The following is a 15,260-nucleotide window of genomic DNA, read 5'->3' as shown; positions in this document are numbered from 1 at the left end:
GTGAATGTCTGAATCTAATGAACGGTTCAAAATCTCTATAACATCGTCAAAATCATCCCATTTAATGCAAAAATAATACAACTTGAAAGTTGCCACCGCGTGTTTGAAAAGAACGTGTCTATAATCCAAAATTGATTTATCCGACGACATTAACATAAAACCCGAAACATCTACAAGATTCTCGAAAACTACAAATCTATCCGATTTGCTAGTTTTTAACCATTAACACTAATTTTGGTACGATCATACCCACCCATAGGAACATTTCTTATCAAGTAGCCCAACTTTATGAATGAAATCATTAAATGAATTTGGCATATCTTGAGGGAGAAAAAAAAAAAAAAGTACCCTCCCGGAGTGTAAATCTGAGAGAAAACTAGATAAGGTGTGTATTCATGAAAAACTTAGGAATCACACAAGCCCCCTCGACAATAATAACGTATTCTTTCCGGGTACCTGTATTTATTACAACCACCAAAGGATCCTAAATGCCTCGTAATACTCATTTGGCCCTTTCCCTAAATACTCTTTACTTTTACAGGATCTAACGGACCATACATGTTTCTTGGATCCCAAAAAGCCTAAAAGTATGCTTTCTACACAACTTCATGTCTTTATTCCATTTGTCATTGCTTCCATCCCACAAACATTTAACAGAAAGAATATTCGTTTATCCATTGTGTTCTCACTCAATAATTTAAGAACGTATGATTTACAACCTTTCGAGTACGTTCTCACGTGGCAGAGTATAAGGATGAATAATCGGCTTATCCAACGAATTCTCGACATCAAAATCATGTTCCTTGACTATGGATTGCTTCTAGAACCCCTCGACAGCAACACAATGAAATCAACCCCATCAAACCCTCGTAGTTTCGCAATGGATTGAGACGAGCTTCCATCTTCATTGGCATTAACTTAGTTTATTTATCTTCCTTATCATTAGTTATGTCTTTCACAGTGACCATGTCCTCCCAAGATATTTGTTTTTTTAAATTAGCACTATCACCCTCAAAACACATGTCATCCCTCCTGTGCATGCTTTTTTTTTTCCAACTTGATTTGATAGACCTCCATAAACTTTATCCCCACAACCGGTGTTTGCTCATGTGTATGCTGAACAATATCCATAAAAACATTCTCCTACTCATCGCCACTTACATCCTCACCATCAATTGAGTCATTGTATTCTCCTTGTTGACTTATATCATCCACATTCTTCTAAATGTTATCAACGCGGCATCTAATCCCTTTCACGCACACTCTATGCTGCTGCCACTTACATCCTCGCCATTAATTAATCGAATCATTGTATTCTCCTTTTTGACTTATATCATCCATATTTTTCTAAATGTTATGAACCCGACATCTAATTCCTTTCATGTACACTCATTGCTTCACTTCTTCATTTACCACCGTAACACACTCTACCATTTTCTGATTTAATTGATTTTACACACTCTCATCCGTTAAATGTTTCTTTTTTTCTTATCCCGGTCAACAAACATAGCTTCATCCCAAGAAATTGTAATTTTTTTTAATGCAACGGATGTCCAAGCACACAGAGGAAGGGAATTAAGGCCCTAAATTTCAAGCCACACCATCCTTTAATCAACCGAAAAGTTATCTGTTAACAACCTCGTCTCCTTAATGTGCCAATATTCTCTTCATATTTTTTCGAACTAACTGCAAGGATTTTGAGACTAGGATTCAATACACACTCACATACCACCAATATACTTAACTTTAATTTTGTTAAATCATTCTTCACTACACACCTTATACAAGTTTTCTATGAGATTCAAATTTCGAACACACCCAAGATCCATACACGATAAGTCTATCAAATTCTACATAAAATTTTGTTCCAAAAAAACATAATATGTTCATGTTGACTACGTGTCTCCCCTTCCCTACCGACATCGAGGCATAAGATTTTGAATTTCCTTCCCGACTTCATTTTTATTACCATCTGAATTTACTTGTGGTCTCTGTTGATCCGTATGGACTAACTTTGTTTTCTCTTCCCTTCTAAGCATTGCAGTCGAAAAAAATAAAAGAAATCTCCCAATCGATATGGTGCAAAAGTTTTGAATCAAACACTGCTTATTATCAACATGTAAGAATCTGACAAAACCAAGCTTCATCCCTAACAACTTCTTAGCCATATAAACATCAACCACTACTCCGTATTTTTCACATATCTTCCACAAATCCTTCGTCTCCAAATCCCCTTGAAAAAATTGTAACAAAAATGTCGTCAAAGACAAATCTCCCACCTTCTTTAAATCAAGGTTCTCATTTGATTCGGTTTTCTTCCCAAACATCCACTCAACAATTTGTGTGTTTGCATGTTTACTCGGCATGATTCTCATGTGAACCCACCTTGAATGCAGTTGAACCCCCCCCCCCCCCCCCCCACCCCCCACCAAGACCGGAACGCTACACAGAGGTCATTGCAAGCTTTTTTTGTTTTCAAAACATTCCACAATTAACCTTGAATGCAGTTTACCGATTTGAAGGTTATTCATCTTTCATTTTCATCTAACACTTGATTTCATGCTCTTATATCGAAAAATAACTAGGATTTTGATTTTTTAACTTGTGTAATGTCGGTTTTGTATTTTGAAAATATATTGGGCGTCATGGCCTCGGCTTGAGATGTCAGTTTTTAATAGTTATACTAAAAATATCATCACATATTTTCCTATATGTGTTATGATTTAATAGATTTAACACACAAAAGTAATTTTAGCCTGATGTCCCCATAATATAGTATTTCAAAAATGCATTTCCAGTAAGTTATTTGTTGATAGGAAATGGTCGTAGGGATGTAACTAGGGCTTTCTTACTTGTGTTGATATATGCCTGTAATTATCAAACAAAAATCTTTAAAAAATGCTTACAAAAAATAACACGACATATGTCCCGATGTTTCTCATATGTAGTAGGGTCAACACAAAGAAGTCAATTTATCAAGATGTCACCACAATGTAGCATTTCAATAATCCATTGAAAATAAGTTATTCGTATTTAAGATATGGTCATATGCTTTTAACTAGGGTTTTATTTCGTTATGTTATTACATGCTTGCAATTATCGAAGAAGGAACCAAAAAAAAAGGCACTGCTCACGAAGAAAAACTATAAACAAGTCGTCATGTCAATGATGCGCTTTTAGTTACCTTGCATCTTAAAACGAGCGAGCATAAGGTAGACAGTAGGTTTATGGTTAAACATGCCCCGATAAAGGCGCGGATTATAGATTTCCAGACGTTCGGTCCATGATTGTTCCATGGAGTATTACAGAGTCTATGAGATTTTAGGTTTAGTGCTTACAATATATCGTATTCCGTTCTACATAAGTTGAAGTGCTTAGTTTCTCGTATTTAATGGTGTTCTATTATGTATTATTTAAACAAAAAGTATGATGTGTGAAGCATGATTATTTTCAATAACATAAACACTAAATCAGATTACATAAAAAGGAAACCGATGGCACGGCAGCATCGACATTGCGAGCTGAAGCTTGTATTTCGCGTTGATGTTATGTTTTGGTGGGACAACACGGACAACATCTCCCGAAGCTTTTAGAAGTAAGACGGACCTTGTCGTCATCTCTTCACATTCATTGTCTTTCCCACTGCAATATGGGCTATGGGGGTACCAGGATAGTCATACAAGTTGATGATAAGTTGGACTGGAATATAAGAAACCATGTGATGGTTTCGAAGAATCAAAATCCCTTGATGTCGTTGTAGATAGTTTTGTTTTACATGACGAGAAGTTCAATTACAATATGTTGGTGGAATTGTTAACGAAAAGAATATTTTAGTTTGTTTATGTATATATTAGCGAGTGTGTCCCACATCGGTGTGTGGAGGATTCGCAGACGACTTTATAAATATATCTTGTAGGTTATTAATCACCGGGCTTGGTAACGTTTGCCTGTAACCCAAGTGGGGGTATCAAAGTGGGTTGGATTATGATTTGGTCGAGTTTGGTTGGGTTTGGTGGTGTGTAATTTGACCTGCCCGTTCCAAGTCGAGAGTTGGTTCAAGTGGCTTGAGCGAAGGCTTTGGGTCTCTTGGAACCTAGAGAAGGGGGCAATGCGTTAGGCTGGCTTCACAGAGCTGCGAAAACTCCTCGCTTCCGACGGTGGAAGGATAACAGGTCTCGGCTCTTCAGGCCCATATTGCCGACTAGTCCGACTCAAATGGACACCCGCTTTTTTTTTTTTTTTTTAACCTGTCCATTTTGTCACTACTATCTATTTCTTCTATATTCACATAAACCTTGTTTTGTTTCATCTCCTGAAGAAAAGATCATTAAAACCAAGTCATAACTATCTGTCCTTTTGAGTCTCTTGGAGCTTAATTAGCATATTTGAAACAAATCCATAAAAGGTATAAGAAATCAGCAAACAAGCTAGGTCCATGGTTGAAATTAGGGGAGTGGGTTTCATCTTTCTGGCCCTCTTATGAAGGATAACTGATAGCTAGTTTCTGCTGGATTTGTTTTGTTTCATCTTCCTTCCTAAAGAAAAAGATCATATAAAAAAAACTCATGGATATCTATCCTGATCAGTCTCTTTGAACTTAGCATGACAAGGGATGCCCATGAAAGAAATGAACTTAGCATGACACTGGATGCCCATGAAAGAAATCCGTAACAGGTAAAAGCATGGTTGAAATTACAGGAGTGGGCTCCCATGCAAAGATTTTCTGTCACTTATTTTTATTGGAAAGATAACAAGTTTCTGCTGGATTAATACAACTTTTCAAATCAAATCTATCAACATTGAACTGAATATTGGAGGGGTGCGCCGGGCCCTGGCAGTAGTGTAAGACAAAAGCGACGCATGAAGAACCCCAGCAGCAAGCTACTGTAACGGGCCTTCCCCCATAAAAAATAAGATTAATATCGAGTGGGCCGATGGCCCACATATCAGATATTAAACTGATAAGAACAGATACTACACTTGATCTTAGCCAAAAGGCCGAGAAAGGTATGCTTCTTACAGCTGTGGGCTTCCCCTTTTCTACTCGCCTCCCTCTTGTCTGCTTCCTCCATTCACCCGATGTGGGAACTGCATGGGATGCACACACTTTCGCTTTCACTGCCAGCGGTTCCTTCCTTCACCAACCAAAACAGCTTCAATATTATTCTTTTACTTCTTTACTTTCTGAGTTTCTGTATATATTCAAATCAAACTTACACTACTGCATATGCATATGTGTTTATGATTGCATTGCCTTTTCTTTTCTTATTTTTCTGTAAACAGAACAACTTCATTTCATGCTGATAGTTAGTCAATTACAAATGGCTCCTTCCACTCGTGTACCTACTATCCTTTGCTTTTGTCCATTTACTTTTTTATCACATATCTATCAACTAAATTAATAAATAATGCACAAACTCAAACTTCTCAGATAAGTCCAACACTGTTAAAATCCATTCTATCAAAATATGTGTTTTTAATCATACGTAATCCTTTTAGCTTGTTTTTCTGATAAAAATCATATTATATCTTGAAACCATATAATTTTATAATCATATCTAACACATTTCTTACTCCTTTAATATCCTGACAAAATTTATTTTCCGGGCAACCGTTTCTTTGTTACGTCATCCCGTTCCCAGGTAAGATTCAACCATAAATTATTCTTCCCGTAACTGTTCACTATTCCTTTCCAAGATACTATCTGCTTTTTCAACCAACATGTCCCGCTATTCTCATCGGCTTGCTATTTCGTCATTGCTGGAATCACACCATCTTTGTTGGCTTAATCGGATTTGTTGTAATCCAAACTTGGAGCAAAAGATTTGGCCCTATCTTTGACCGGGTTTTGTGGAAAATAAAAAGGATAGTGGCTTCACTTGAGCATGGATTTGTGGCTAGATGGTAGCTTATTATTCAGCTCTTTATTTGGTATAAATAGATGTACTTTGTTTTCGTTTGGTATATAGGAAGATGTATACGTTTTGTAATCACGTTCCATTTTTGCAAGTTTACATACATATTTACGTGACTAGTGTGTGTTGTGTGTGTGTGTGTGTGTTTTCAAGGGCGTGTACCAACATTTGGTATCAGAGCTTAGGGCTAGTGAAGAGGAACAAGGCCGTTTTGAGAGTCGACCTCGAAGGGGAGGAGCCTTCGGGCACAAAGTTGCTATCGCAGCGGAAAGGGGGTTGTTTGGCAGCGGTTTCTCGACTGGAGGTTCTAGTTGATACAAATGGCAGAACACTGTTGTGTGCAGCAGGTGGCTGCGGTTAATTGTGGTGATTTGCCGGTTGAAACAAGATGTGATGATGGTGAAGTAGGTCACAGAGGGTCGTTGTGCTTTTCGGTATAGCATGCAATGGGTGTTAACAGAGATGAAGGCGATCGTGAGGGTGCTTCGAGGTGTTTTTGCTCATGATTTTCATTGGTGTAAAATCCAATGGTTGTGCTCTTGGCTGTGAAGGCAAGAATGGTGGTTCTTCCGGCGGTAGGCTGTGGGGTAGGTCACCGGAAAATGGAGAGATTTACCGAAGATGAGTAAGAAAACAAATAGAAAAGATCCGTCAAAGCAGGTGGCTTTGGGTTTATTTCGTTTTCCAGGTGAAAGAAGACGGGAAAAGCGGGTTGCTTTGTTTTCTTTATTTGTGGAAGAAGGCTCTCGTTTCACAGAAGTGTTAGGTGAAAACGGATTCTCTGTGGTGACAAACAACAGCCGGGTGTGGAAGACTTTGGACGGACGGAGGTGAAGGTCGGGTGCGCGGGAAATATCGGGATTAGGTGATGACTTTGGACCTGACTGAGGTGGAGGCCGGGTGTCCGGGAAAGGTCAAGAATCAAGATGGAAAAAGGGCGATTAAAGGTTGTTTTGAGCAAATGGCGTGAACAACCGATTAAGGGGGTGATTGTTGGATTAATCGGTTCCGTTGTCATTGGTTCACCCGCATGATTGGAACGTTAGTTTTAATGAGTATTTATGAATTTATATGTTATGTTTTAATTTGTAGTTTATTATTTAGAATTTAGCTTCTAGTTTGAGCGAAGTATATGGAGTTGTACTGGTCCTTAGCTTGTACCGAGTCTTGAGTAAATAAAATAAAGTTTTTTTTCCTGGTCTTTTACTCTTCAGATTGCTGCACATAGAATTATAAAAATCTTTCTTCTTGCTGTCTTCATACATTACGTGAGTTAGTTGCGTGTGTCTTAAAGGACCTGTGCCAACAATCTTCGCCTCCTAACATTTTACAATCACTTCCAATTCGATTCTAACAATTATCGGATAACTTTTACCTAAAAAATATATTTAGAATAAAGAAAATTGCTCGATAATAACGTTATATGCGAGTTCAGGTGAAAAGGAAAGTTCCATATTCAACAATCGAAACTCAATGTCCGCGCTTGTTATACCATCTGTGATGTTTAATTTTCAATTGAGTGTACATAAGGTGCGATGATCCATGTTCTAACAGCATCACTACATCACTTAAGCCGTCTATTTCAACTTTCAAGTGGTGTCATATCAAGAGGTGGGTCTCCATTAATGGAACTTGATACTCAAAACAAGCTTCTATAATAAAGGAATTGTAATTCAAGTGATTGCTTGGATGTAATTGATGAAGCGACTCGACTACTATCAACCACCCTTGCTTCAAACTCCAAAATTCATCCATCACTTCAATTTTCTCTCATTCTATCTGTATCGTGTTCTTTACGTCATCAGTAGAGTTCCTCTTACTCATAACTTGTTCCTCCAGCATTGCTTTTCGTCTCATATTAGTATCAGCCAAGTCATTCTTAATTTCATGTTAGAGGTCTTTAATTACTTTACATTTATATCCCAACGACCACATAGTTATAAATATAAGATATGAGGTACAAGACGTGCACTTCAAGCTCCACTTATTCGGAAAAAAACACTTTATTTAAGTTTTAATCGTCAGATAAACATGAGTCTCAGATATCGTCAACACCCAAATTGGCACAACACTTATCTTAACCGCAAATCTAAAGTAGCAATGTACTTCAAACATCCTCGTTCATCAACTTTTACCTTTGAAAGATTTTTTTTTGCTTAAATCATCGATTTGCCAACAACTTAGCAATGATTTTGTATTGTAACACAATCAAACTAATTGGTCGATAATATATTACCTTTGAAATAATTTTTTTTCTTTAACGACCTACCCACGTGTGGAACCGGAGTGATGAAATAACTATTACAGCCGTGTGGAATATTAGCTGAAAGAATAAACTTTGTGACGCCATCAAAAATATCATATTTCAGTAAATCCCAATGTTTTTTTTTTACAAACTTATAGGAAAAACCATCCGCACCCTAAACCTTATCCTCTTCACACGACCAAACAACACTTCTAATTTCCTCAATCATGCACAGAACTTCGATACACTCATCCTGATACGATGCAAGACTTGTACACTGTGTGCTATGTTTTTGAACACTCTCGCCTCCGAACCTGTTAAATTTAACATATTTTACTAAAATAATCCTCTCACCAATTTGTGGATCATCCGGCTAACTCATTGTTTTTATACCACGGATAACAAGGTCCATGTGTCTTCTATAAAGAATATTGTTATCGTACCTTGAGTTTGCGTCCCCTTCAATTCTCCGATAAATCTTAGCTTTTTGAATAACGTATAAAGTTTCCAATTTCTCATAATCATGAGTTTTTCTCAAAACATTCGAACGATCCCCATTGCTTTTGGAGTGGCATTTCCTTGATCAATCTCACAAAGTCTTCATTGTAACATATTATTTTCACCATTGTTTATTATTATTATTATTCAAATTTTGATGAAGCATTCATTTTTTTAAACTTTTCTTGGATCAACACTAATTTACTTGTGTTAGGTGAATGTCTGAATCTAATGAACGGTTCAAAATCTCTATAACATCGTCAAAATCATCCCATTTAATGCAAAAATAATACAACTTGAAAGTTGCCACCGCGTGTTTGAAAAGAACGTGTCTATAATCCAAAATTGATTTATCCGACGACATTAACATAAAACCCGAAACATCTACAAGATTCTCGAAAACTACAAATCTATCCGATTTGCTAGTTTTTAACCATTAACACTAATTTTGGTACGATCATACCCACCCATAGGAACATTTCTTATCAAGTAGCCCAACTTTATGAATGAAATCATTAAATGAATTTGGCATATCTTGAGGGAGAAAAAAAAAAAAAAGTACCCTCCCGGAGTGTAAATCTGAGAGAAAACTAGATAAGGTGTGTATTCATGAAAAACTTAGGAATCACACAAGCCCCCTCGACAATAATAACGTATTCTTTCCGGGTACCTGTATTTATTACAACCACCAAAGGATCCTAAATGCCTCGTAATACTCATTTGGCCCTTTCCCTAAATACTCTTTACTTTTACAGGATCTAACGGACCATACATGTTTCTTGGATCCCAAAAAGCCTAAAAGTATGCTTTCTACACAACTTCATGTCTTTATTCCATTTGTCATTGCTTCCATCCCACAAACATTTAACAGAAAGAATATTCGTTTATCCATTGTGTTCTCACTCAATAATTTAAGAACGTATGATTTACAACCTTTCGAGTACGTTCTCACGTGGCAGAGTATAAGGATGAATAATCGGCTTATCCAACGAATTCTCGACATCAAAATCATGTTCCTTGACTATGGATTGCTTCTAGAACCCCTCGACAGCAACACAATGAAATCAACCCCATCAAACCCTCGTAGTTTCGCAATGGATTGAGACGAGCTTCCATCTTCATTGGCATTAACTTAGTTTATTTATCTTCCTTATCATTAGTTATGTCTTTCACAGTGACCATGTCCTCCCAAGATATTTGTTTTTTTAAATTAGCACTATCACCCTCAAAACACATGTCATCCCTCCTGTGCATGCTTTTTTTTTCCAACTTGATTTGATAGACCTCCATAAACTTCATCCCCACAACCGGTGTTTGCTCATGTGTATGCTGAACAATATCCATAAAAACATTCTCCTACTCATCGCCACTTACATCCTCACCATCAATTGAGTCATTGTATTCTCCTTGTTGACTTATATCATCCACATTCTTCTAAATGTTATCAACGCGGCATCTAATCCCTTTCACGCACACTCTATGCTGCTGCCACTTACATCCTCGCCATTAATTAATCGAATCATTGTATTCTCCTTTTTGACTTATATCATCCATATTTTTCTAAATGTTATGAACCCGACATCTAATTCCTTTCATGTACACTCATTGCTTCACTTCTTCATTTACCACCGTAACACACTCTACCATTTTCTGATTTAATTGATTTTACACACTCTCATCCGTTAAATGTTTCTTTTTTTCTTATCCCGGTCAACAAACATAGCTTCATCCCAAGAAATTGTAATTTTTTTTAATGCAACGGATGTCCAAGCACACAGAGGAAGGGAATTAAGGCCCTAAATTTCAAGCCACACCATCCTTTAATCAACCGAAAAGTTATCTGTTAACAACCTCGTCTCCTTAATGTGCCAATATTCTCTTCATATTTTTTCGAACTAACTGCAAGGATTTTGAGACTAGGATTCAATACACACTCACATACCACCAATATACTTAACTTTAATTTTGTTAAATCATTCTTCACTACACACCTTATACAAGTTTTCTATGAGATTCAAATTTCGAACACACCCAAGATCCATACACGATAAGTCTATCAAATTCTACATAAAATTTTGTTCCAAAAAAACATAATATGTTCATGTTGACTACGTGTCTCCCCTTCCCTACCGACATCGAGGCATAAGATTTTGAATTTCCTTCCCGACTTCATTTTTATTACCATCTGAATTTACTTGTGGTCTCTGTTGATCCGTATGGACTAACTTTGTTTTCTCTTCCCTTCTAAGCATTGCAGTCGAAAAAAATAAAAGAAATCTCCCAATCGATATGGTGCAAAAGTTTTGAATCAAACACTGCTTATTATCAACATGTAAGAATCTGACAAAACCAAGCTTCATCCCTAACAACTTCTTAGCCATATAAACATCAACCACTACTCCGTATTTTTCACATATCTTCCACAAATCCTTCGTCTCCAAATCCCCTTGAAAAAATTGTAACAAAAATGTCGTCAAAGACAAATCTCCCACCTTCTTTAAATCAAGGTTCTCATTTGATTCGGTTTTCTTCCCAAACATCCACTCAACAATTTGTGTGTTTGCATGTTTACTCGGCATGATTCTCATGTGAACCCACCTTGAATGCAGTTGAACCCCCCCCCCCCACCCCCCACCAAGACCGGAACGCTACACAGAGGTCATTGCAAGCTTTTTTTGTTTTCAAAACATTCCACAATTAACCTTGAATGCAGTTTACCGATTTGAAGGTTATTCATCTTTCATTTTCATCTAACACTTGATTTCATGCTCTTATATCGAAAAATAACTAGGATTTTGATTTTTTAACTTGTGTAATGTCGGTTTTGTATTTTGAAAATATATTGGGCGTCATGGCCTCGGCTTGAGATGTCAGTTTTTAATAGTTATACTAAAAATATCATCACATATTTTCCTATATGTGTTATGATTTAATAGATTTAACACACAAAAGTAATTTTAGCCTGATGTCCCCATAATATAGTATTTCAAAAATGCATTTCCAGTAAGTTATTTGTTGATAGGAAATGGTCGTAGGGATGTAACTAGGGCTTTCTTACTTGTGTTGATATATGCCTGTAATTATCAAACAAAAATCTTTAAAAAATGCTTACAAAAAATAACACGACATATGTCCCGATGTTTCTCATATGTAGTAGGGTCAACACAAAGAAGTCAATTTATCAAGATGTCACCACAATGTAGCATTTCAATAATCCATTGAAAATAAGTTATTCGTATTTAAGATATGGTCATATGCTTTTAACTAGGGTTTTATTTCGTTATGTTATTACATGCTTGCAATTATCGAAGAAGGAACCAAAAAAAAGGCACTGCTCACGAAGAAAAACTATAAACAAGTCGTCATGTCAATGATGCGCTTTTAGTTACCTTGCATCTTAAAACGAGCGAGCATAAGGTAGACAGTAGGTTTATGGTTAAACATGCCCCGATAAAGGCGCGGATTATAGATTTCCAGACGTTCGGTCCATGATTGTTCCATGGAGTATTACAGAGTCTATGAGATTTTAGGTTTAGTGCTTACAATATATCGTATTCCGTTCTACATAAGTTGAAGTGCTTAGTTTCTCGTATTTAATGGTGTTCTATTATGTATTATTTAAACAAAAAGTATGATGTGTGAAGCATGATTATTTTCAATAACATAAACACTAAATCAGATTACATAAAAAGGAAACCGATGGCACGGCAGCATCGACATTGCGAGCTGAAGCTTGTATTTCGCGTTGATGTTATGTTTTGGTGGGACAACACGGACAACATCTCCCGAAGCTTTTAGAAGTAAGACGGACCTTGTCGTCATCTCTTCACATTCATTGTCTTTCCCACTGCAATATGGGCTATGGGGGTACCAGGATAGTCATACAAGTTGATGATAAGTTGGACTGGAATATAAGAAACCATGTGATGGTTTCGAAGAATCAAAATCCCTTGATGTCGTTGTAGATAGTTTTGTTTTACATGACGAGAAGTTCAATTACAATATGTTGGTGGAATTGTTAACGAAAAGAATATTTTAGTTTGTTTATGTATATATTAGCGAGTGTGTCCCACATCGGTGTGTGGAGGATTCGCAGACGACTTTATAAATATATCTTGTAGGTTATTAATCACCGGGCTTGGTAACGTTTGCCTGTAACCCAAGTGGGGGTATCAAAGTGGGTTGGATTATGATTTGGTCGAGTTTGGTTGGGTTTGGTGGTGTGTAATTTGACCTGCCCGTTCCAAGTCGAGAGTTGGTTCAAGTGGCTTGAGCGAAGGCTTTGGGTCTCTTGGAACCTAGAGAAGGGGGCAATGCGTTAGGCTGGCTTCACAGAGCTGCGAAAACTCCTCGCTTCCGACGGTGGAAGGATAACAGGTCTCGGCTCTTCAGGCCCATATTGCCGACTAGTCCGACTCAAATGGACACCCGCTTTTTTTTTTTTTTTTAACCTGTCCATTTTGTCACTACTATCTATTTCTTCTATATTCACATAAACCTTGTTTTGTTTCATCTCCTGAAGAAAAGATCATTAAAACCAAGTCATAACTATCTGTCCTTTTGAGTCTCTTGGAGCTTAATTAGCATATTTGAAACAAATCCATAAAAGGTATAAGAAATCAGCAAACAAGCTAGGTCCATGGTTGAAATTAGGGGAGTGGGTTTCATCTTTCTGGCCCTCTTATGAAGGATAACTGATAGCTAGTTTCTGCTGGATTTGTTTTGTTTCATCTTCCTTCCTAAAGAAAAAGATCATATAAAAAAAACTCATGGATATCTATCCTGATCAGTCTCTTTGAACTTAGCATGACAAGGGATGCCCATGAAAGAAATGAACTTAGCATGACACTGGATGCCCATGAAAGAAATCCGTAACAGGTAAAAGCATGGTTGAAATTACAGGAGTGGGCTCCCATGCAAAGATTTTCTGTCACTTATTTTTATTGGAAAGATAACAAGTTTCTGCTGGATTAATACAACTTTTCAAATCAAATCTATCAACATTGAACTGAATATTGGAGGGGTGCGCCGGGCCCTGGCAGTAGTGTAAGACCAAAGCGACGCATGAAGAACCCCAGCAGCAAGCTACTGTAACGGGCCTTCCCCCATAAAAAATAAGATTAATATCGAGTGGGCCGATGGCCCACATATCAGATATTAAACTGATAAGAACAGATACTACACTTGATCTTAGCCAAAAGGCCGAGAAAGGTATGCTTCTTACAGCTGTGGGCTTCCCCTTTTCTACTCGCCTCCCTCTTGTCTGCTTCCTCCATTCACCCGATGTGGGAACTGCATGGGATGCACACACTTTCGCTTTCACTGCCAGCGGTTCCTTCCTTCACCAACCAAAACAGCTTCAATATTATTCTTTTACTTCTTTACTTTCTGAGTTTCTGTATATATTCAAATCAAACTTACACTACTGCATATGCATATGTGTTTATGATTGCATTGCCTTTTCTTTTCTTATTTTTCTGTAAACAGAACAACTTCATTTCATGCTGATAGTTAGTCAATTACAAATGGCTCCTTCCACTCGTGTACCTACTATCCTTTGCTTTTGTCCATTTACTTTTTTATCACATATCTATCAACTAAATTAATAAATAATGCACAAACTCAAACTTCTCAGATAAGTCCAACACTGTTAAAATCCATTCTATCAAAATATGTGTTTTTAATCATACGTAATCCTTTTAGCTTGTTTTTCTGATAAAAATCATATTATATCTTGAAACCATATAATTTTATAATCATATCTAACACATTTCTTACTCCTTTAATATCCTGACAAAATTTATTTTCCGGGCAACCGTTTCTTTGTTACGTCATCCCGTTCCCAGGTAAGATTCAACCATAAATTATTCTTCCCGTAACTGTTCACTATTCCTTTCCAAGATACTATCTGCTTTTTCAACCAACATGTCCCGCTATTCTCATCGGCTTGCTATTTCGTCATTGCTGGAATCACACCATCTTTGTTGGCTTAATCGGATTTGTTGTAATCCAAACTTGGAGCAAAAGATTTGGCCCTATCTTTGACCGGGTTTTGTGGAAAATAAAAAGGATAGTGGCTTCACTTGAGCATGGATTTGTGGCTAGATGGTAGCTTATTATTCAGCTCTTTATTTGGTATAAATAGATGTACTTTGTTTTCGTTTGGTATATAGGAAGATGTATACGTTTTGTAATCACGTTCCATTTTTGCAAGTTTACATACATATTTACGTGACTAGTGTGTGTTGTGTGTGTGTCTGTGTGTTTTCAAGGGCGTGTACCAACATTTGGTATCAGAGCTTAGGGCTAGTGAAGAGGAACAAGGCCGTTTTGAGAGTCGACCTCGAAGGGGAGGAGCCTTCGGGCACAAAGTTGCTATCGCAGCGGAAAGGGGGTTGTTTGGCAGCGGTTTCTCGACTGGAGGTTCTAGTTGATACAAATGGCAGAACACTGTTGTGTGCAGCAGGTGGCTGCGGTTAATTGTGGTGATTTGCCGGTTGAAACAAGATGTGATGATGGTGAAGTAGGTCACAGAGGGTCGTTGTGCTTTTCGGTATAGCATGCAATGGGTGTTAACAGAGATGAAGGCGATCGTGAGGGTG

The 15,260-nt window shown here is 37.3% G+C and overlaps 2 non-coding genes across 2 annotated transcripts; both read right to left on the bottom strand.

The window, feature by feature from the left end:
- Positions 1–4,814: 4,814 nt before the first annotated feature.
- LOC144999401 (U2 spliceosomal RNA) lies at positions 4,815–5,011 on the bottom strand. Its single transcript, XR_013660874.1, has one exon. It is a non-coding gene; the product is annotated as a U2 spliceosomal RNA (small nuclear RNA).
- Positions 5,012–13,676: 8,665 nt separating this feature from the next.
- On the bottom strand, positions 13,677–13,873 carry LOC144999392 (U2 spliceosomal RNA). The gene has a single exon (XR_013660865.1). It is a non-coding gene; the product is annotated as a U2 spliceosomal RNA (small nuclear RNA).
- Positions 13,874–15,260: the final 1,387 nt, after the last annotated feature.

Source organism: Lactuca saligna, chromosome 5 (genome assembly GCF_052625555.1).
Source record: "Lactuca saligna cultivar CGN05327 chromosome 5, ASM5262555v1, whole genome shotgun sequence".
NCBI lineage: Eukaryota > Viridiplantae > Streptophyta > Magnoliopsida > Asterales > Asteraceae > Lactuca > Lactuca saligna.
This window is presented reverse-complemented; position numbering and strand designations above follow the sequence as displayed.